Below are 23496 nucleotides of genomic sequence, written 5' to 3' on the forward strand. Positions count from 1 at the left end.
AATATAATCTACCACATCACTTGAATAACGAAAAAGATAGCCAGTAAAAAACGGTATTACATGTTTATGAAAGACCGTACCACTTTCTCCTTGCGAGTTCCCGAAGCAATGTCGATTGCACGAAGGCAGAGGTTTAATAAAGAGCAAGTTAATGAGTTTTTTGATAAATATGAGAAAATGCTAAATGAAGAGAAGTTTGACTGCTAACCAGATATATAAGGTGGATGAAACCGCGTTATCTACAGTTCACAAACCATCTAAAGTAACTGCCTAAAAAGGCAAACAGATGGACTCATCCACAAGCGGAAAAAGGAGTCTTAAAACGGCATGTGTATGTGCTGTTAACACAGCAGGTGAATTCATACTTTTGATGTTAATATTTAAACGCAGCGGAATGAATGATGACTTGAAAAGGGAGCTCCACCAAACATAACATATAGATCCTCGACAAATGGATGAATAGCATCAGAAATATTTGTCCAGTGTCTAGAACATTTCATGAAATGTATAAAAGTAGAAAAAAGGCATCACAAACAGATTTTGTTTTTATTGGATGGTCGTAGCACACAAACCAAATATTTAGAGGCACTTGATTATGGTATAATCATGCTATTACTACCTGCTCACACGACTCATCATCTACAGCCATTAGACAGATTGTACTTTAAACACTAAAAAACAGCTGCTATGAACCTATATCTTCGTGGCTACGTTCAAATACTGGCAGTGTCATAAAACAAGCTAACATTGCAGAACTCCTGGGTAATGTATATCGCAGATCAGTTTGTATTAACACAGAGCTAAACGATTTTAAGGCAACAGGCTTGTGGCCATGTGATAGAAAGTAATTGATCACTGTGACGTTTTGTTACATTATTCCATGGATTTAATATGTCATCGCCGACTTCTTATCCCGAAGTACGACTTAGGCTATAAGGAGTACGGATTAGGAAACCAGTCGCCTTAATCGTGACGAAGCTACAGATTTGGAAAAGATAGGAAACTCATTTTGAGAAAAGATTTTTTTATTTGTGTGCGATGGTTGCTAGCTTAAAAAATAATGATTCAGTGCAGGCAAAACAAGTTATGTTATTTAAATTACCCTACGAAATACACTAATTCTCTCTTAAGAAATAGGACTTGAGCAACCTTACCTAGCTCAGCCACTGCGTAATATCGCTCGGTCTTGTACGGGCGAATAATGGTACTGGTTCAGCAGCGAAGCAATGAGAGAGATCTGCAAGAGAGCCTCTGTTAAAGAAACAGTACAGGCTCACTGGATCGTGGAGGACTGGAACAGAGTCAGTAACAGCTGCTGATGTCTTATCTCGTGTCCTGAATATAACTTCCTAACTGATGAAACGAGCTTGCTCAAACGTAAAAGGGACTGTTGTGTTCAAAATGGTTCAAATGGCTCTGAGCACTATGAGACTTAACTTCTGAGGTCATCAGTCCCCTAGAACTTAGAACTACCTAAACCTAACTAACCTAAGGACATCACACACATCCATACCCGAGGTAGGATTCGAACCTGCGACCGTAGCGATCACGCGGTTCCAGACTGAAGCACCTAGAACCGCTCGGTCACAACGGCCGGCGACTGTCGTGTTTATGTTAAAAGTTTACGGGAATACTCTTGAGACTTCCATAAGTACCTCGTGGCACTTAAATAAGCAGAACGCGTCTTATTGCCAATACTTGTTTGACAGTAGAAAAATAAAGATGTAGCTAGCGCTATTATGACCCAGATCGTATGTCTCGTCTGCTTTTTAGGGTGACCGGAAATGTTACAACTGACTGTAAGCGGACTGAGACTCCGCTGGAACACTCCTCGCGTGTTTACCGACTCTGTCATCGTGTAATGAACAACCATTCCGCGTTTTCTACACAGCCAATAAAGAAGTCTTCCACGTATCTGTTTTCTTTTCTTTGCGGGTCGCAAACGTTTGATTGAGGCTGTCGGCTTGCCGTAGCCGGACTGTATTAATCGCAGGACCGGCGTCTTCCCTCGTAAAGAATAAGCGTAATAGCGGTTGTTTCCTTTGTAGCCGGCAATGAGGCCTATAAATCGGACTCAATAAAAACGGGCCGGCTTCGTAAAGCGCATGCCTTTTTGTAGAGGGAGAGCGCAAGCAGCTCCAATTGCGCCAATAAAGAGCAGCGCTGGCGGCGGCTGCGGCGGTCGCACCTCTGGCGCGAGGAGGCAGTGGGCTCTGCTGGACACGCGTGGACACGCCATTGTCTTCCGGCGCGCGCTGCGGACACGCCGAAACACGCCTGGTGCGCCCTCATTTGCATAGAATCCGGCCGCGTATTTACCGGACAAGCGCTTACTGCCCGCCTTGTACGACTCACCACCGCCGCCCCGATTTATGTGCTGGCCGATGCGAGGCGTGTGTGGCTGCGGCCGTTATTTGTTGGTGACACGCTTATTCTAACAATGCCGTCGTTGTTCCCGTCTTAATGACGTCCGTTTATGACTTTATGACCGAGAACACTCTGTAAGTTTCTGCCTGCAGCACACAAAATCAAAAATTTAGCGACGAAATTTTAGGCAACAGTACTTCGATGGAAGGAAACATTTATTTTCGAAACATTCATTTTCAGATGTTTCATACTTTTTCTGGAAACATGATACTTCGTCAAAGCAATTTTGGAAAAAAAAATTCCCTTCTTAGAATGTATAACTAAAGGTGTTCTCACCGAACAAGATAATGTAATACGACAGTGAACTTGCATACATATAGCGCCTAACTTTTCCCCTTCAAATACCTTTTAACTCGTTGCAGGTACTTGTATCCTAATTCCACCAAAACGAATGATGACCAGTTGCTCATGATACAAAGAGCAACGTGTTTTCGTATGTTCATTGATCGTAAAGATACATGCATCAACGTTTTGAAACTACTGTACATTTTGCCCCTGAAAAGCAGATGTATGAAACAAATTCAGTGATGTAAGTCTGGGGTGGTGCCAGTTCTCATCAAGAACGCCATAATTTTACGGGCGGTGAACCATTCAAACGATTGCAACAACAGTACAAAACGTCTCCACTATCAGTTCATTTTTACTCAGTAATTTCTTCTAAAATTTACATCACTGAAAATATTTCCTACAGATCTGCTTTTCAGGCGCAAAATGTAGCATGGTTATAAAAATAAAAACTTGGTACCAGTACCTTGGTGGTTGATAAACTGTGAAATCCGTTGGCCATTGTTACATGAACCCTTAGTCACCAATCGTTTTGATGATAAAGTTGCCGACCGGTGTGGCCGTGCGGTTAAAGGCGCTTCAGTCTGGAACCGCGTGACCGCTCCGGTCGCAGGTTCGAATCCTGCCTCGGGCATGGATGTGTGTGATGTCCTTAGGTTAGTTAGGTTTAAGTAGTTCTTAAGTTCTAGGGGACTGATGACCACAGATGTTAAGTCCCATAGTGCTCAGAGCCATTTGAACCATTTTGATGATAAAGTTAAGCACCGCATCCTACATGTCTTCTGTTCATTCAGCATTCATCAGCTGAATTTGGAATCCTCTGTATTCCAAAATTTACAGATTTATTCAGGTGGCATGTACGGTAATACCGTACTGAAAACATATTCGTGTTTGAGGAGAGAAGCGACTTACGATCTCCGCTTTACGAATCAGCGATTGTACCCCAACACCGTGGACGTTGTTCATCATTTCACAGGTAGGCCTTTACCTTTCTGAAGGAAGGAAGTTGTAACACATAAAAACGTGAGTGCAGTGTGACCATGATTTCCACACCTGGTAAAATATAAAGGGCGGTTAAATGAAAACGAGACAGATGGAAAAAGTAAGTAAACTGTTACTATCTCAAAAGTAATGGCCATAACTGTTAGTACATTTATCCCACTTTGGAACAAGTCGGTCAATGCCATCATGCAAAAGTGTTTGTACCAGGTATGCCCCTCTTCGTCCGGAGCATCTCGACGTCCACGAATGTCTTCCTTCTGGGCTTCAAAAACATGGAAATCGGGTGTAAACAGATCGCAACTGCACGGAGGATGTACACAGAAGTGCCAAAGAAAGTGGCACATCTGCCTAATATCGTGTATGGCTGCTGCGAGCATGCAGAAGTGCCGCAACACGACGTGGCATCGACTCGACTAATGTCTGACGTAGTACTGGAGGGAACTGACACCATTAACCTAGCAGGGCTGTCCATAAATCCGTAAGAGTACCAGAGGGTGGAGATCTCTTCTGAACAGCACGTTGCAAGGCCTCTCATATACACTCCTGGAAATGGAAAAAAGAACACATTGACACCGGTGTGTCAGACCCACCATACTTGCTCCGGACACTGCGAGAGGGCTGTACAAGCAATGATCACACGCACGGCACAGCGGACACACCAGGAACCGCGGTGTTGGCCGTCGAATGGCGCTAGCTGCGCAGCATTTGTGCACCGCCGCCGTCAGTGTCAGCCAGTTTGCCGTGGCATACGGAGCTCCATCGCAGTCTTTAACACTGGTAGCATGCCGCGACAGCGTGGACGTGAACCGTATGTGCAGTTGACGGACTTTGAGCGAGGGCGTATAGTGGGCATGCGGGAGGCCGGGTGGACGTACCGCCGAATTGCTCAACACGTGGGGCGTGAGGTCTCCACAGTACATCGATGTTGTCGCCAGTGGTCGGCGGAAGGTGCACGTGCCCGTCGACCTGGGACCGGACCGCAGCGACGCACGGATGCACGCCAAGACCGTAGGATCCTACGCAGTGCCGTAGGGGACCGCACCGCCACTTCCCAGCAAATTAGAGACATGTTGCTCCTGGGGTATCGGCGAGGACCATTCGCAACCGTCTCCATGAGGCTGGGCTACGGTCCCGCACACCGTTAGGCCGTCTTCCACTCACGCCCCAACATCGTGCAGCCCGCCTCCAGTGGTGTCGCGACAGGCGTGAATGGAGGGACGAATGGAGACGTGTCGTCTTCAGCGATGAGAGTCGCTTCTGCCTTGGTGCCAATGATGGTCGTATGCGTGTTTGGCGCCGTGCAGGTGAGCGCCACAATCAGGACTGCATACGACCGAGGCACACAGGGCCAACACCCGGCATCATGGTGTGGGGAGCGATCTCCTACACTGGCCGTACACCACTGGTGATCGTCGAGGGGACACTGAATAGTGCACGGAACATCCAAACCGTCATCGAACCCATCGTTCTACCATTCCTAGACCGGCAAGGGAACTTGCTGTTCCAACAGGACAATGCACGTCCGCATGTATCCCGTGCCACCCAACGTGCTCTAGAAGGTGTAAGTCAACTACCCTGGCCAGCAAGATCTCCGGATCTGTCCCCCATTGAGCATGTTTGGGACTGGATGAAGCGTCGTCTCACGCGGTCTGCACGTCCAGCACGAACGCTGGTCCAACTGAGGCGCCAGGTGGAAATGGCATGGCAAGCCGTTCCACAGGACTACATCCAGCATCTCTACGATCGTCTCCATGGGAGAATAGCAGCCTGCATTGCTGCGAAAGGTGGATATACACTGTACTAGTGCCGACATTGTGCATGCTCTGTTGCCTGTGTCTATGTGCCTGTGGTTCTGTCAGTGTGATCATGTGATGTATCTGACCCCAGGAATGTGTCAATAAAGTTTCCCCTTCCTGGGACAATGAATTCACGGTGTTCTTATTTCAATTTCCAGGAGTGTATGTTCAATAATGTTCATGTCTGGGGATTGGTTCAAATGGCTCTTAGCACTATGGGACTTAACATCCGAGATCATCAGTCCCCTAGAATACTAAATTAATGTTTATCAATGGACGTGGACACTACTAGCAATGAAGAAAACTTCCCCTTCCTAACAGTAAGATCTAATTGTGTTGCAGATCAGATTCCATTTTCGCCGATCGAGGTGGCCGAGCGGTTCTAGGCGCTACAGTCTGGAACCGCGCGACCGCTACGGTCGCAGGTTCGAATCCTGCCTCGGGCATGGATGTGAATGATGTCCTTAGGTTAGTTAGGTTTAAGTAGTTCTAAGTTCTGGGGGACTGATGACCTCAGAAGTTAAGTCCCATAGTGCTCAGAGCCATTTGAACCATTTTTAGATTCCATTGTCAAAGTGTTGCCTATGAAGTAATCAAAACAACTGTGAACGTTGATCTGAGGGGAGCCCAGCGTCAGATCTTTCACAGACGCCTAGCTGGGAAGCGGTTCATCTGAGACATTTGTCATATAAAAAAGGGTTTCTTTTTATCTCCTCTACTAAGTCTACAAATTTGTATAGATAGCTTTCTTACACTTGTGAAAAAGCATATTCAGTTACCATATATCATATCCACAAAGGTGCAATGGAATAAAAATAAAATAATAAAATAAGCATCAAACATTCCTAGGTAGCAAAAGAAAATATTTTTACTCAAGGGTAGCGTAATCAGTCAGCTTCTTGTCTTCCCCGAGTTTTTGCACCTGAGACGATCTATTTTGCTGCAAATATCTGTCATTTGTGAGCCAATGGTAGTGTATTAGTGAAGAAGTGCGCTTTACACTTACGTCTTGCAAATTAGGTTCCTTCAGACTCTTTTTATTTTTGTCTAATATTTCGAATGGATACAACATTTTCACATGGTGGAGGTGTATGTTTTGGGTAGCCTGTCCTGGATCATTGGAAGCAGTTGCGTTCGCACTCCTCGAAGAACTGGAGTTCTTCCGCAGCTTCTCTTATAGAAATCCTATGTTCCAATTCTTTTATTTACACGAACGACTCGAATCGTGTTGCATAAAAAAAGCCACACAACCGAATCGATAATTGGGAACCGCAGCGCTTGATTTTAATAAATATACACTCCTGGAAATTGAAATAAGAACACCGTGAATTCATTGTCCCAGGAAGGGGAAACTTTATTGACACATTCCTGGGGTCAGATACATCACATGATCACACTGACAGAACCACAGGCACATAGACATAAGCAACAGAGCATGCACAATGTCGACACTAGTACAGTGTATATCCACCTTTCGCAGCAATGCAGGCTGCTATTCTCCCATGGAGACGATCGTAGAGATGCTGGATGTAGTCCTGTGGAACGGCTTGCCATGCCATTTCCACCTGGCGCCTCAGTTGGACCAGCGTTCGTGCCGGACGTGCAGACCGCGTGAGACGACGCTTCATCCAGTCCCAAACATGCTCAATGGGGGACAGATCCGGAGATCTTGCTGGCCAGGGTAGTTGACTTACACCTTCTAGAGCACGTTGGGTGGCACGGGATACATGCAGACGTGCATTGTCCTGTTGGAACAGCAAGTTCCCTTGCCGGTCTAGGAATGGTAGAACGATGGGTTCGATGACGGTTTGGATGTACCGTGCACTATTCAGTGTCCCCTCGACGATCACCAGTGGTGTACGGCCAGTGTAGGAGATCGCTCCCCACACCATGATGCCAGGTGTTGGCCCTGTGTGCCTCGGTCGTATGCAGTCCTGATTGTGGCGCTCACCTGCACGGCGCCAAACACGCATACGACCATCATTGGCACCAAGGCAGAAGCGACTCTCATCGCTGAAGACGACACGTCTCCATTCGTCCCTCCATTCACGCCTGTCGCGACACCACTGGAGGCGGGCTGCACGATGTTGGGGCGTGAGCGGAAGACGGCCTAACGGTGTGCGGGACCGCAGCCCAGCTTCATGGAGACGGTTGCGAATGGTCCTCGCCGATACCCCAGGAGCAACAGTGTCCCTAATTTGCTGGGAAGTGGCGGTGCGGTCCCCTGCGGCACTGCGTAGGATCCTACGGTCTTGGCGTGCATCCGTGCGTCGCTGCGGTCCGGTCCCAGGTCGACGGGCACGTGCACCTTCCGCCGACCACTGGCGACAACATCGATGTACTGTGGAGACCTCACGCCCCACGTGTTGAGCAATTCGGCGGTACGTCCACCCGGCCTCCCGCATGCCCACTATACGCCCTCGCTCAAAGTCCGTCAACTGCACATACGGTTCACGTCCACGCTGTCGCGGCATGCTACCAGTGTTAAAGACTGCGATGGAGCTCCGTATGCCACGGCAAACTGGCTGACACTGACGGCGGCGGTGCACAAATGCTGCGCAGCTAGCGCCATTCGACGGCCAACACCGCGGTTCCTGGTGTGTCCGCTGTGCCGTGCGTGTGATCATTGCTTGTACAGCCCTCTCGCAGTGTCCGGAGCAAGTATGGTGGGTCTGACACACCGGTGTCAATGTGTTCTTTTTTCCATTTCCAGGAGTGTAGATGATATGGTGCATTAGCCACTGATGGGCACTTTCCGACGTATGTCTGGAGTCGTCGTCGTCTTAGACACACAAATCAGACCCGACTGCATCTTCTAAGTCTTGTATATTATCTTGGTGATTTCTCGTATGTATGGCTTAACTCTCTCTGCACCGATCCTATTTTATTTGTTTCGCTTCTTTGGAAATGACATTTTTAGGCCGGTCCTGGCTTATCCAATTACGCACTTGCAATCTGCAACCGTACACAAACTCTGGAAGCCTTGCAGTTAACTGATCCAACGTATTCACCGCGATATTTTCATTTTCCACATCGTTTATATTAACTCTTGTAGCTGGTGTCGAGAATGAGAATACGGGAAGACCCGTTAGTTTGTCACATATTTCCTGTTCTCTCGAACGGTTTCTTCACGACATCTTTGCCTTTGTTCCGTTCCGTCTCTTCACAATTGGCCTCGGCATCTCTTCTTAATTTTTCGCAAGAATCGTTTACCTTTAGGTGAAAACTGATTTATAGTTCTGCCAATCGACCTATATCTTCTTCTATCGTCTCTGCACTGTTTCATTCTTTCAATAATACTCGGAAATTTTAATTCTGCATCAATATCTTCGTTCAAAATTAAAAATAGTAGCTAAAGTTTATCATTCGGGTTGTTGTTGTGTAAGATTTTTTACGAACCTTAAAGAAGTACCCGTAGATGTAAATCTAGATTGTACGATCGCACAAATCTATCCACGTGGGTAAATGTGGGAGTATGTTCTTATTGTTTCCCAATAGGCACGCGTGCCGTGTTTGGGAATCTGAAATTCTATGCGTAAATTCACGATCAGTCCTGGAGGCCTGCGACAGGCGGTGTTTTTTATCTTACTGCCGACGTCAGATTCTATTTCAATGGCGAAGAGGTATTAGCAAATAAAAACTGTCAACCGGTAATCCGCATTCATAAAAACGGAAGAAAGAAAAAGAAACATCGCAGGCCACGAAGTAGAATTGTAAGCGGAGCTAATCCTCTTAACAGAAAAGCGTAAGTCGCTGGAGGAGGAGGTCAGCCGTGCGTCCCTTTGGATGCCTGCCCGATGGCCGGTTGTGGTGTTCAACCTGCAGCGCCGTACAAGGCGGCCGCCGCTTGGGCTATTTTTTTTTAACGCCAGTACATTATTCATCAGGTCACGTACGCGGGCGTGTTGTTTACTGTTTGTTCAGTAGTTAGGCATAATTCGTAATTCTAACTGACGTTATACCACTTCGCAGAATTCGCATTGTAACAGCAGTTTTTCTTCGTAGATCTTGTACTTCTTGACATGGACAGATGGGCTTCTTGGCGCCACGATAATTTAATTTAAAATGAAGAATTTCGTGTAAGTTACATGTTTGCCAATCTTTTAAACTCTTTGCTATGTGTTTTTAGTGTAACTGTTCATGTTTTTCGGAGGCTGATCAAGGACTAGTTCGTATAAGAAAACCATCTAAAACCATTGTAGAGCAACGTCTGGCCGGCATACATGTTTTCAGATCTAAAGCTCCAGTGACAATTAAAATATCTCGCTTTGCTAGGATGGTGGAATTCGGACTATTATTGAGTTGTCTAGGATGATTAATATTCACAAATTCACACTCACTGTTTATCTACACCTCGATATTCACGACCGTGATAAAAAAAAAAACTGGTCCCTGTTCACACCTTGAAATAATACAGATTCCAGACCAGATTAACCATCACTATGTCAGCAAGCTACGGGCAGTGTGTTCCAGCACTTAATAATGCGACCACTGACCGGCTATTGGCGCTTAAGAGTCGCGTGCCGCTTTCTTTAACGGTGAAGACGATTAGTCTTCAGTTCATCCGAAGACATTTTTGGTTCTCAGAATACTCCCCTCTAAGAGTTTCACCTGTTCAGTTACGGAAAAATCTGCTGCCGGCATGGAACTAGTAGTGTGTAAATTGTCTTCAATTTCATAATTGTTTAGTGGACTCTGTATTCCTTTTGAATCCTGTCAAGAACGGTTCATTATTCTGTTTGAAAAACGGTGTAGCGGAAAAATAAGTTTTAATTTTAACAGTACTGCAAAATATTAACATATTGGCCTAAAATCGTTTATTGGATATCTCACTTCAGTACGTTCCAACAGCCGCGCGGAGTGGCCGCGCGGTAAGAGGCCCCGTGTCACGGACTGCGCGGCCCCTCCCGCCGGATGTTCGAGTCCTCCCTTCGGCATGGGTGTGTGTGTTGTTCTTAGCATAGGTTAGTTTAAGTGAATTTACGTATTGTGTAAGTTTGGGGACCGATGACCTCTGCAGTTTGGTCCCTTAAGAGCTTACACACATTTGAACATACGTCCCAAAATTCTGGAATATCTGTGTTCACAGCTTGTGGACTTGCACTGAATGTGAAATAGATACCTCGATTAAAAGTCGATTAAATAACAATTTTTAAATGCATGCAGACATATTTTCTTTAGAATGAAGGTTCTGTGGCACCCGCTGAACTTTTGACGATGCTGTTTAGACACTTACTTCATTCGACCACTTCTGAGATAAACACCAGTAAAATCGTTTCATCACTGAAACGTCAAAGATTAGTTGCGTTAAACTAGTGATTATAAAGCGCTTAGAAAAGTTGTAATAAATTAACATATATTTTTAAGAACTCTCTGCGGTATACAGGGTGTTAAAAAGTGTCGAATATTTTGAGAGGCGATAGTACCCATAAAAACAAGAAAAATGTCACGTAAACAAGGGCTCTAAAATGGATACCTTAAGAGCTATTAGCACTTGTTCATCTTCGATACTGTGAAACCCATCTCTTCTACTGCAATCTCTTTGCGTTCCGTAGGAACAAGTGCTTATAGCTCTTAAGGAATAGATTATAAAGTTCATGTTTACTAGACTTCTTACCTTGTTTTGGTGGGTACTGTCACCTCTGAAAATATTCGACACTTGTTTCTAACACAATGTACATCTATCTGTTTATGCAGGAGTCACTCCCAAAAGTTCAAATGGTTCAAATGGTTCTGAGCACTATGGGACTCAACTGCTGAGGTCATTAGTCCCCTAGAACTTAGAACTAGTTAAACCTAACTAACCTAATGACATCACAAACATCCATGCCCGAGGCAGGATTCGAACCTGCGACCGTAGCGGTCTCGCGGTTCCAGGCTGCAGCGCCTTTAACCGCACGGCCACTTCGGCCGGCCACTCCCAAAAGTCGTCAGGTGCAGTTTCACTAGTGTTTCGGCATATACTTGCAATTTGTTTTTTGCAATATGTAGCTGCAATCGGTCCGAACAAATACTGATCATCACTTATTGCATGCGACGCCGAGCGTAGACTGAAAGTGTCGATTTTTTTCCCGTTATAAACAAAATGATTTTTAAAGCTGAATTTTGAGTTCCTATTGGAAAAGAACGGTCCCAAATTAGTCTAGTGCGACGTCCCTTCTAACGATGTGTACTGACAGGGACAGTAAAACAGGAAGAATAACCAGTACTTCAGCAGCGATAGCACCGCTCAGGCCCGCGATGACTGCTACCGCTCTGGCTCGCGCCATGCAGAATCTCTGACCAGTCCTTGCTGGAGTATGACCGTTCTTCGTGTTTTACTGTCCCTGTTAACACAAATCGATAAACGAATAACGCACCAGACTAATTTGGGACCGCCCCATCGAATGAACACGTAAAATTCCGCTTTAAGAATCGTTTTGTTTGTAAAGAGAAACAAAACCGACGCATTCCGTCGACGCTGGGCGTCATACGAAAGACATAATTTCTAGGATTTGTTTCGGCTGATTCCAGATACACGTTGCGAAAACAAAATTGCAAAAATCTGCCGAAACACCAAAGAAGATATACGTGACGACCCACAGGAGAGATACCCGCTGTAGTGGATCAGTTGCACCTTTTAATTCTTCCTATTCGTCTGAAACCATTTCCTTTATTTCTTATTAAGAACATAATGCATTTGACCTCTCCGCGTATAGCAGCAGACAGATGGAACACGTACTGGCGTGATGTTGCTCTCTGTTTTTATCTGCAAGATTACTTGGGTCACATCTCAGGTAATATTTTACTGATGTTTTGAGAGCAGGCTGTATAAAAATGACACGGAATAACTGACGGATTTTAGTTCTACGAGGGTAATCCGAAAAGTAAGGTCTCCTATTTTTTTATAGGTACATAGACCTGTTTATTTCTACAATGGTTTACATCAGTTTACAGCTTGAACATTTAGCTATTTTTCGACATAATCACCTTTTCTGTCGATGCACTTTTGTAGACGCTGTGGCGTCTCGTCGTCGGAGCTGAATCGCTTGGACCACAATTAACGCTGACAGGTACTGTGAGACTCTGAAGAAACTCAAACGGGCAATTCAGAACCGGAGGAAAGGAATGTTGAGCAAGGGCGTACACATTCTCCATGACAATGTTTGCCCACACATTGCTCAGCAAACCGTTGCTCTCCTGCAACAGTTTCAGTGGAACATAATGACCCACCCACCCTATAGTCCTGACTTGGCGCCCAGTGACTGTCACCTGTTCCCTAGATTAAAAGAACATTTGGCCGGAAAGCTATTCAGCTCCGACGACGAGGTGAAAGAAGAGGTTCATAACTTTCTGAACAGCATGGTGGCGAGCTGGTATGACATGGGCATACAAAAACTGCCACAGCGTCTACAAAAATGCATCGACAGAAATGGTCATTATGTCGAAAAATAGCTAAATGTTCAAGCTGTGAACTGATGTAAACCATTGTAGAAATAAACAGATCTATGTACTTATAAAAAAATAGGAGACCTTACTTTTGGGATTACCCTCGTACCATGTATTGGACATTTTTTATGTCTTATAAGTCAAGGGCGTTTAGTGATAGAATGCGCACTGATTCAGTTTACTCAATTCTGCAATTATCACAAAACTTCAGTACCATCTTTGGTGACCGGTTTCCACTGAGCTGCTTTCTGGTTGCAGCGGTGATCTGTAACTAACACGATTCTGGCAGTCGCCGTGATTAACAGAATCATCATTGTCATTCCTGACCCACAGCAGTGTTTCATTGTTGTAGTTGCAGGTAATAAAAATGGTGAGACGTATACTTAAGAAGAACGTGCTAGTGTATAGCAACAACGTAAGGATTTCCGAAGCAAAAGTCACCAGCATTCTGGGCAACGAGCGTTCTGTATAGTGCAGTCGGCCGGTGTGGCCGAGCGGTTCTAGGCGCGACAGTCTGGAACCGCGCGACCACTACGGTCGCAGGTTCGAATCCTGCCTCGGGCGTGGATGTGTGTGATGTCCTTAGGTTAGTTAGGTTTAAGTAGTTCTAAGGGACTGATGACCTCAGATGTTAGGTCCCATAGTGCTCAGAGCCATTTGAACCATTTTTGTATAGTGCAGGGAAATCATTTCGCTGCCGTGAGTAAGTTACTAGTGGGGGTCATTTCCATTTGCTTTTCTCTGAGTTATGTGCAGAGTAGCATTTTGTGTTACGTTTGCTTTATTCTTATGTGTACTGAAATAAAGAGAAGGAAGTTCTTGAATCCCGGCGGCCTGGTTCTCCCAACTGGACAACAAAGCTTGACGTACCGAATCAGACGGGTGGCTCATGCTGTACAGTGTTACATGCTGTCTCTCCACGAGACAGTGCCGAAATATTTGGAATTTAATACAAGACGTATGCATAGAAGTTGTATGTCGCCATATTTCCTGCTGTTGCCCGCCGAAGAAAGACTGAACACGTCAAGGAGGAGGCTCCAAGTAATAATCAAAGCTAATTATTGTTGAAGGCAATGATAACTGAAATGTGACGGTAATGTGGATGAGAGATGTGGCGGCTGGGCTTTGATATCGATCTGCGCACGGCAAGGCGTAACAGCGACTACCGGACGTCGAGTGGTCACGCTTGATGGATGGCGGCCGGGGGTCGCCGCTCTATTGGCGGCTAATGTCACGTTAAGCGGCGATAAGGCAGCCCGCTGGCCGCTGGCTGGCTCCCGTTACAGATGCGGCGATATTTCATCGCGGCCGGCGTGTCCGGTGAGATGCGCAGAAGCGCGGACCACCCAGGCGAGGAGCCGCCGGGCGCCGGCCGCAGTCCGTGCCAGCCGCCGACGAATAAATTACGCCAAACGCCGCTCTTTCCCTCATTAACTTCAATTAATTCGGCCCCGAACAGTAGCTCCGTGCTACTAAGCGGCCGCGTCTCCCGGCTGTTGCGGAATAAATTACCGGTTCGACCTCGCAGTACTGAAAATATAGTTATTTGGGGCGGTTTTGGAGCCGCGTCGCACAGGATAAGCTGCAACGTTCCGTCTCATTAGCTTCAATTAATTCGGACCGAGACAGTAGCTGCTACTGGGAAAGGCGGGCCATCCTAACAACTGGGAGTAAATTACTGGCCGATCGCGGCCGGACCGGTGGACCGAAAACGCTGAGGCAGCCCGCTTTGCTGCCCGGGGAAAAGAATGCTGAGGAAAAAAGAAAAGCATGGGTAAGATGCGGCTCTAGGCGCAGGTGGTCGCCAGCTGGGACTCCTCCGTAACAGCTGCAACAACCGCCATTCTGCGGGGACACCCAGAAGTAAATCTGGAACCAGTAGCCGTGTCCATTTCCAGAGTTGAATCACAGGCCTGAAAAATTATGTCGATATAAGAGCCTGATGTTTATTTCCTCTCCGACAGATGGCTGTAGCGTACTGTGTCATCCCCGTTGTGGTGGTTACTGGAGACCAACTGAGGAAACTAGCGGTGCGTTCTTCCGAATCAGTTTAGAGCAAGAACTTGAAACCTGGTGTCAATTGATAAATCAAAATCCATCCTGTGTATTATCGTTGTTCCATTAGGTGCGATATTTTAAAGTTTAATTTCTGGTTGGGATTGTTTGGAAGAAGAGACCAAACTGCGAGGTCATCGATCTCACTGGATTAGGGAAGGACGGGGAAGGAAGTCGGCCGTGCCCTTTCAAAGGAACCATCCCGGCATTTGCCTGGAGCGATTTAGGGAAATCACGGAAAACCAAACTCAGGATGGCTGGACGCAGGATTGAACCGTCGTCCTCCCGAACGCGAGTCCAGTGGGCTAACCACTGCGCCACATCGCGCGGTTTTAATTTCTGTTAAGTCTGTAGTTTGTGTAGTGAGACTCCTTTCATTAGGACGTGGCGAGCAGGAGAAAAAGCGAGGACTAAACGAATGAGGTGAGAATATCAGTAACTTTATTATTGTGTAGACTATAGAGACTGCAGAAATAGTATTCAAGCTGATACAAAATAAAGACAAGTTGTTATCTTACGTTTATTAGCGCTCATAATTGCCTCGTGCCACAGATGCCGATGAAATTCTTTCAGCCCCTACTGGTATCCACTGCAAATACCACTGCACGAGAGCGAGCAATTTTAAGAACGACGAATCGTATAAATTCAAAGGTTTCTTTGGAATAACTTAGTCCTTTCCGTCTTTGGCTCTCCATAGTTCCGACTTCTGGCGACTGTTGTTATATTCTGTATGTATTAGCGAGAAAAGATTTTGTTATTTGCCGAGACCCGAATACCATATAAAATAACATATGATATGTGTGAACGTAAGTGGTATGTTTCACTGTAATGTATTACAGTCAAAATACTTACAAGAGTGTGCCATCTGAGTTTCAGCCACACTTTGATCCATTGTTTTAACTTGTCACGCGTAATAGTCATACGCATTAGACACATCTGTCAGGTTCAGTGAATTCGTGAATTCAAGGGACCCATGAAAGCCCCGCTCTAACATATCAATACAATTTCAATTCGGATCAGCTCTTATACAGCTCATGCATAATTCACAACTTAAGTATAATAATATGTATTGCTAACCACCACAGCAATCTTAGTAGAGTGGTATATCCTCGGATTGCAGCGCTTCGCGACCCTGTTGTTCATTTATCAATCAACCAAGATGTGGTTCCTGCAGAATTTTAGCTCTCTCTCCATTTCTGAGCGTTATTACCTGCAGTGACTGTTTACAAGCTTATGCGAGCTGTAACTTTACCAATTCGGCTCCTTCCACCGGAGGTTCGAGTCCTCCCTCGGGCATGGGTGTGTGTGTTGTTCTTAGCATAAGTTAGTTTAAGTTACTTTAAGTAGTGTGTAAGTCTAGGGACCGATGACCTCAGCTGTCTGGTCCCTTAGGAATGCACACACATTTGAACATTGTAACTTTACCAATTATAACTAAAAAATATTCACAGATTAATATTTATATGGCAAATGAAACAGTTGATGACACGCTACATCAAGACGACGCAGTTGTTCGCATGATGTCCCGAGGAGTTTCCACCAGTACCTTTGTCTTCTTTTTTCTTTGCAAAAAATATGCGTGCTCGACATCCGTAAAATAATAATAGTTGTCTCTGTGATCAATTTATCCGATAATAATTAACTTTAGTTGTGCCATTTATGCTAGTATGTGAATGGAAAACAGTCGAAAGCTAGTAAAATCTCTGAAACTGATTCGACGAACTAGCAATGCATAGTTAGTATAAACATCTTTGGCCATTACATTTGCAGACCTGTCAGCGTTCACTCCGCGCTCCACCCTAAAGCCGTGAGTGTGTGACAAATGGAGTCACTCAGCTAGTGAAATACAGCGTGTGTAGATGTGAACCGGAACGGGCAGAAAGTTTGTCAGGATGGATTTCTTTTACTGGTAAGCTATTTGGAAACTGTAATACATCTACGAAATAGATTGTTTCGGAAACTTTTGGGCCTATACGAGTTGCCTGTTTAAGGGGATGATAAAAAACCTTGACCGGAATTTCGCCAAAAAAATCTTAAAAATATCAAATACCCATTTTGTATGCTGAATCTACGAAAGTTCTTCAGGTCTCTACGTATCGCTCCCATTGGGAATATGAAAATAAAATTAAAGTAGAAGCAGTACTGAACAAAGTATATAAACACCCATTCTTCGCACTCTCAATCTTTGAATGGACTGGAGAAAGTGCTAATGTATGGTACAATAAGAAGCATACTCTTCCTTTTACTGTGATCTACAGGACAGAATCGCAACAGAAACGCAGTTTGTCTTTTTTTCAACCTTAAATATTGTCATAGTTGTAGATATATGATTGATTTGCGGGAGAGGAGGGGAGTGTAGAGATGTTGGAATACCTAAAATGGCTGACTAACAATGGTGAGAGTACTAGTAACCCGATAGCACCTCTCAGGTAAGTCTAAAGTCATTCTCATTGTAGAATCTATTACTAATCTTCAGCTTATACATGCAGCATTCGTAGAGATTGCGATATTCGTATTAGAGAACTAACAGATCACACAGAAGGATATAGACTGAAGAGCCAAAGAAATTGGTACACCTGGCTAGTATCGTGTAGGGCCCCGCGAGCACACAGATCTGCCGCAACACGACGTGGCATCGACTCGACTAATGTCTGAAGTAGTGCTGGAGGGAATTGACACCATGAATCCTGCAGGGCTGCCCATAAATCCGTAAGAGTACGAGGGGGACCTCTTCTGAACAGCACGTTGCAAGGCATCCCAGGTATGCTCAATAATGTTCATTTCTGGGGAGTTTGGTGGCCAGCGGAAGTGTTTAAACTCAGAAGAGTGTTCCTGGAGCCACTCTGTAGCAATTTTGACGTGTGGGGTGTCGCATTGTCCTACTGGAATTGCCCAAGTCCGTTGGAATGCACAGTGGACATGAATTGATGCAGGTGATCAGACAGGGTGCTTATGTATGTGTCACCTTTCAGAGTCGTAACTTGACTTATCGTTGGTCCCATTTCACTCCAACTGCACACACCCCACACCATTACATAGCCTCCACCATCTTGAACAGTCCCCTGCTAACATGCAGAGTCCATGGATTCATAACGTTGTCTCCATACCCGTACACGTCCATCCGCTCGATACAATTTGAAACGGACTCGGCCGACAAGGTAACATGTTTCCCGTCATCAACACTCCAATGTCCATGTTGACGGGCTCAGGCGAGGCGGAAAGCTATGTGTCGTGCAGTCGTCAAGTCTACACGAGTGGGCCTTCGGCTCCGAAAGGCCGTATCGATGATGATTCATTGAATGGTTCGCACACTGACACTTGAACGATTCTCTTCAGTCGTCGTTGGTCCCGTTCTTGCAGGATCTTTTTCCGGCCGCAGCGATGTCGGAGATTTGATGTTTTACCGCATTCGTGATATTTACGGTACGCTCGTCAAATGGTCGTACAGGAAAATCCACTCTTCATGTCTACCTCGGAGACGCCGTGTCCCGTCGTTCGTGCGCCGCCTATAATACCACGTTCATACTCACTTAAATCTTGGTAATGTGCCATTGTAGCAGCAGTAACCGATCTAACAACTACGCCAGACACTTGTTGGCGGCCGCAGTCCGTATTCTGCCTGTTTACATATATCTGTATTTGCATAAGCATGCCTGTTCCAATTCCTTTGGCGCTTCAGTGTATATGACCATTTTCATACGTTCCATCACTCAAAGGTACTGAAAATACCATTGATGTACGGCAGAATAAAAAACACTCACGCCTCTACATCATACAATAATAGGTGGGGTCTAAAAGTTGACATCCAAGGGATGTACTGTGTGAGGTACAATATTTCTGTTGAGCTTTTCGTATGTATTTCTTTCACGGAAGATGAAGTGGTTTATTGACACATCAGATACATTCTTCTCCATACCAAGGAAGTCACACACAACTGCTTTCAGATGCCCTAAACATAGCTATAGATGGTTGCTCAGATCGAAAATAAGAGTTCGCCGTCTGAAGCAATATGATACAAAAATTGTAACGCAATTTTTTATGAAGCTCCTTCAACGAACTTCTTACATAATTATTTTACACATGTTACTTGTCTGATGCTATCATGTCAGAGATGTAACAAAGGTGGTTGTATAGGAACCAAAGTCAGACTCAGAGGATATGTAATTGTTTTGTAGGAGTCTAGGTCAAAGTACGAATCAGAGGCAAAAGCAGAACTGGTAATCACCTCAGTATTCTGTCTAACAACAGCACCGTGTAAAATAAATTGTATTGTAAATTACTTATACAGTTAACAATTGCAAGACAGAATGGAAGTGTGTGTATAGTAAAGAAATCGCGTTCCCTTAGTTTGTATAACAAATTTCTTTATGTATTGAAACCGAGACCGTGAAATTAAGCGAAAGATCTTGAGGGGCAGACATTTCACAAATGAGGTTGCCATTTTCTTTTGATTCATGATTAGACTTATCCCATTCATAATTTCTGATCAGACATTTATTTAACTTTCCCGTTTCTTAGTTTTGTGGAGTGAGCTGAAGTGGAGGATGGGGAAATAATGCGTTTTGTGCATTCTTCATATTCAGGAGCGTGTAAAATATTTTTATTTTCGGGAAAAAGTTGTACTTAAACTTCGTAAATAATTTTTCTCGGAAATTTTACGTTCTACTGAAGTAATTGCGAGTCACGCACTTCGCTACATTTACGTTCACTCCACTGAAGAAGTAGCAGATCATAGTTCTCTAGGCTTCATGATGATTCATTTCCAGACTCAGAAGCGGTTGATGAATCCAGACTGCCTCAGGCACGGAGTAACTGAGCAGCAGGTGAACCGTAGCACTTAAAGACCAACTTTAAAGACAATTCGGATGTCTAGCCGTCAGCTGAAAGCCATTTCTGGTATTTTTATAGTTTACGCGTCCCAGATACTCACCACTGTTGCATAATGTTCTCAGGAAATTTTACTTATCCTGTCCACAGTGGATATACCTCCGACGTTTTATAAAAGAAGGCAGTCCTTTATGGTAGGCCACATCAACTCGGGAGACAGCAACGATCGTCGATCGCCCGGACTGCATAACTGCGAACGTTGTTGCTGCTATTTGACTCTTTCATTTCTGAAATTCATACTGTGAACATCAATCTTCGGTAATACCTCCATTTCTAAACACTGTGGAACCCGAGGCACAATTTCAGTCGAAAGCGTCAACCTTTCGGAACCACACTAGGGTTGCCACCTCAAAATTATCAGAAGTTGGACAGGGCTTCACAAAAACCAGGACTTTTAAAAAACGCTTGACAATTTATTTTAAAATCAGTAAACTGTTTATATTTGACATAGTGAAACATGCTCTGTTCCCAATATGAGGAAAAAATAATATAGTGAAAAATCTGCTACGGTACTGAACAGTGGTATTTAATTGTTGCAAATACAATGCAGTCAACTTGAAGTAAAAACAAAAACAGTGGATTGAGAAGTTGCAAGGTTATGCTTTTTCAAATTATCTGTAATGTAGCTGGCAATACGTTCTGAAGTTCAGTTTGACTACTTTATTAGTCAAGAACCTTTGTTTTAATACCGCCGTTTTCGTAAGCAAAATACTGAGTTACAATTGGGAATATTTTCAGAGTACCGTGCTTTCTGTATGTCTGAGAACTTGCGTGCCCTTTTTCTGATGTCACTATTGTTGGCTAAGAAGACGACTTGCTTCTTATTAGTAGGATACAGTCATAGACAACGTTAGTTCTTCAGTATAATTCTGAATGGGGCTCAGTTCTAAACTCGGTAAAATACAAAATGTCCAACTTCAGATGATTAACAAAGAAGCTTTCGTTTCAGTGTGTGGAAATATCGATACGATGCTAGACGAACTACAGCAAGTTACCTCGAATCAAGATTCCATATACGTAGACTATGAATACAATGTTTCTCCCTAACAGTCACACCGTTAGTAGCGAACCTCATGAAGATTACAAAGCGAAGTGCGTGCAGCTTATAATTCAGCCCAATTACGCTACTTCGTAACCAAAAAGCTGTACATTTTCTAAAAACAAGTTAAAAAATGCCAGCTGGACACTAAGAAAAAGCATCGAAAATGTACGGTAAACGCGGAACTGTTGGTAGCCCTAAGCCGTTGGCGTATCCACGCTACATCTCAACACTCAACACCATGTATACGAGGGAGGTTCCAGTGGTATGGGAAGGATACGGAATTTGGACACTGAAGCGCGCAGTCGTGCGGCGTTTAGGTAAGGTAAGGTAAGGTTAGGTTGGAACGAGCGGACACACTGGCCGCGTAGGCGCCCGACCGGAACCGGTTCGACTGGCCGTCGCGTCGCGGCGCGGCGCGCAGCCTCCCGCGACTCGGATCCCGAAAGCCCGCGGCCGCGGCTGTGCGCCAGCGTGGTGACTTAATCGGATCTTCGTGGTGAAGTGGCAAGCGCGCCCGCCTAAGCCGATTAGCGTCGTTGGTACCAGTTTCATCGAGCGATACGGACTGGAACAGCTTACTGGCTACCCAGAGGAGAACAGCTGGCGCAGGCACCGCTTACTATTTATCCCTGTCAATGTTCGTGGAACTGGTACGTGTGAGGCTAGTGTTTTGGTTGGCAGGAGAGCCAACACCGTGTTACTAGACGAGGCCGAAAGGCACGCGTTTTAGCCCACGCAGGCTGGCGTGAGGTCTGGAACAGGACAAGGAAATCAGAATTTAGAAAAACGGGCGTAGCTGGTGGAATACTTAACTTTAATCCGTTAATGAAGAACGTCGGTCTTGACGGTACATGAATCAATATCAATAGTAACTGATAATGGCGCCTTGCTAGGTCGTAGCAAATGACGTAGCTGAAGGCTATGCTAAACTATCGTCTCGGCAAATGAGAGCGTATTTTGTCAGTGAACCATCGCTAGCAAAGTCGGTTGTACAACTGGGGCGAGTGCTAGGAAGACTCTCTAGACCTGCCGTGTGGCGGCACTCGGTCTGCAATCACTGATAGTGGCGACACGCGGGTCCGACGTATACTAACGGACCGCGGCCGATTTAAAGGCTACCACCTAGCAAGTGTGGTGTCTGGCGGTGACACCACAGCTAGGTGGGCGAAATCTTAGAGTAACTGTACAGAACAAATCGGAAACTGACAGCAGTCAACAGGGTCTGTCCCCGTAAGAATCGGTTTATTAATCTGTGCAGCAAAGCGAGGTGACGCATCGTCAGCATTGGTCACTTACCACGGTTGAGGTTTCCTATAGGTTATTTGCATTGCTTCAAGGGAAAGCAAAGATGGTTAATGAAATGAGACCACGTCAAATCCTATCCAATGATCTCAATGACCTCTAAGTTGTCGAAACATTAAACTATCACGTTCCTTCCTTCCCTTCAAAACGCTCAGTAACACGATGGTTAGAACCCACTAAAGAGTGAAAAATCCTTCCTACACCACATTTTAGCTGTTGATTCCCTGGAGGCATATGGACTTAACGACCTATGTAAGACATCTCTGTTCCTACACTAACCTCAGGTTGTTTCTCTTATTCTTTCGTTTAGTTGAGCCAAGTACAACAATACTTCAAAGAAAGTAAGCACAAGGAGTCGACGAACTTGGAGTTTAACACAAGAATTTTTAGTACTTTCAGAAACCATCATATTTTAAGGAAGTATACGATTTCGAAATGCTTTAGAGATTCTGATGCCTTGTCTTCTACACACAAGAAATGTCTAACACCTCAGTGAAAGTGACTAAAGTCGTCTGAGGTATCATTGCTTGAGCTCCATTCACTTATTCTTACTCTCCTGGCCCCACAGACCGCAGCCAATTTTTGGCCTAGCCATGTAGGCTGCTGCAACGGCCTTGCCGCAGTGGCTACACCGGTTCCCGTGAGATCACCGAAGTTAAGCGCTGTCGGGCGTGGTCGGCACTTGGATGGGTGACCATCCAGGCCGCCATGCGCTGTTGCCATTTTTCGGGGTGCACTCAGCCTCGTGATGCCAATTGAGGAGCTACTCCACCGAATAGTAGCGGCTTCGGTCAAGAATACCATCATAACGACCGGGAGAGCTGTGTGCTGACCCCACGCCCCTCCTATCCGCATCTTCCCCTGACGATGACGCGGCGGTCGGATGGTCCCGGTGGGCCACTCGTGGCCTGAAGACGGAGTGCATGTAGGCTGCTCCACAGGAGTCTGTCCTTGGCATTTTCTTCCCTTGCAGTATCTAAAGATCTCTCTCCCTAAAGGTTTCGTCCTTGGGGTTTCTTCTCTGGCCCTTTTCTTTATCTCTGCCCTTCCTTCAATCTATAGACGGCCCATCTCAGCGCCTGGCCTTGCCTTCTACAACTGAATGTGGTTCGTTATGTATTTCCCTCACCTACCTGTTTTTTTTTTCTTCTTCACCATTCTCTTCCGTCACAAACTGTTCCAAATATCTTTCGCAGGATTTTATTTTCAAAAACCTTTAGCTTCCTCTCTGTATACTTACCTATTCCCCATACTTGTATCCTATATTGTTTG

General features: G+C 45.2%; 1 pseudogene; it reads left to right on the forward strand.

Annotated features, from left to right (window-relative positions):
* The first annotated feature begins 22828 nt into the window (after positions 1-22828).
* LOC126203112 (5S ribosomal RNA) lies at positions 22829-22946 on the forward strand (annotated as a pseudogene).
* Positions 22947-23496: the final 550 nt, after the last annotated feature.

Source organism: Schistocerca nitens, chromosome 1 (genome assembly GCF_023898315.1).
Source record: "Schistocerca nitens isolate TAMUIC-IGC-003100 chromosome 1, iqSchNite1.1, whole genome shotgun sequence".
Lineage (NCBI taxonomy): Eukaryota > Metazoa > Arthropoda > Insecta > Orthoptera > Acrididae > Schistocerca > Schistocerca nitens.